The sequence below is a fragment of the Myotis davidii genome, unplaced genomic scaffold (genome assembly GCF_000327345.1).
Source record: "Myotis davidii unplaced genomic scaffold, ASM32734v1 scaffold496, whole genome shotgun sequence".
Taxonomy (NCBI): domain Eukaryota; kingdom Metazoa; phylum Chordata; class Mammalia; order Chiroptera; family Vespertilionidae; genus Myotis; species Myotis davidii.
Genome location: NW_006289398.1, coordinates 1,707,277 through 1,708,450, shown reverse-complemented (window position 1 = coordinate 1,708,450; position 1,174 = coordinate 1,707,277). Strand labels below are relative to the sequence as shown.

At 49.7% G+C, this 1,174-nt stretch overlaps 1 protein-coding gene across 4 annotated transcripts in view; it reads left to right on the top strand.

Moving 5' to 3' along the window:
- Positions 1-1,174, top strand: part of NIPBL (Nipped-B homolog (Drosophila)) — a 138,683-nt gene that overhangs the window by 71,126 nt on the left and 66,383 nt on the right. The gene's annotated exons all lie outside the window — the stretch shown is intronic.

The window sequence follows — 1,174 nt, the reverse complement described above, 5'->3', positions numbered from 1 at the left end:
ACACCCTTATGGGGCAGGACTTGCTTCAGTGGGGCTTTGGTGCTCACTGAGTCTGCTTCTTGAGTGTGTCCCTTAGGGATGTAAGGAGTTGAAATCTGGTATCTGACCAGGGGTACCCTGGCTTCTGGATCTCCAAGTCAACCACTGTGTGAGTACACCCAGCAGGAGCTACAGTGTTATCAGCAGATTTCTCCTCTTTGTTTGGGATTTGGAAGTTTTGGAGCTCTCTGACCCAGCTGCAGTTAGATTATGCTGCAAAAGCCAAGGTGATTCCTTTGCACCACTGCACACAGCTTGGGAGGGGATGTAATTTGAGTGGGACGGGGTCTCAGAGAATCACCAGGGCAAAGCAAACAGCAATGGCTGTCGTCAGCATCCCCACAACTCCTTGCGTCTCCACGACTCAGCGTCTCTGCATCCCCGAGTCCCACACCCCCACAGCAACAATGATCCCTGCAAGCAGCTATGCGAGAAAGCCACCCTCGCTTTCCGACCCACTGCAAGACATTCCAGTTTCTCCCTGTAGCAGTCTGGAACCCCAGAATCTCACCTTACACGAGCTCAGTGCATTCGAGAGCTTGTATCTCCTTCCAATTGAAAAAAACCACGCATCCAGATGCAGCCCACCTCACACATGCCTTTGTACCTCTGTTCTTGGTGCCTCTGCACCTCCTACCTGATCTCAGTGTGCTTCTTTCTTTCCTTCTAGTTGTAGAACTTCCACTCGGCCAGCTTTCCCATGGTTCTGGATGATAATTGTTTTGTCTTATAGTTGTAGTTTCAATGTTGTTGTGGGGGGCAGCACGCACAGATTTATACCTTATGCCGCCATCTTGGTTCTCCTCCTCTGTATTATTTTTGACAGGACCTAAAGATTCAGTACCTTTTTGCACCTGTATCAAATGAACATTTCACCTACTCTATATTTAGCTAGAGACCTAGTGCATGAAATTCGTGCATGAGGGCCTGGGCTGTCCCTCAGCCTGGCCTGCACCCTCTCGCAATCCAGGAACCCTGGCTCCTAACTGCCGGGAGCTGGTCCAAGGTCACCTCTCTGAGAAAGGTTGTTTCCCCAGGTAGGGATTTTCCCCTGAAGTTAGGGAGGGAATAAAACCTCTTAACTGCCAGGCGGGTAATTAATCACTTTAACTACGAACAATCATGCTTAAGCTAC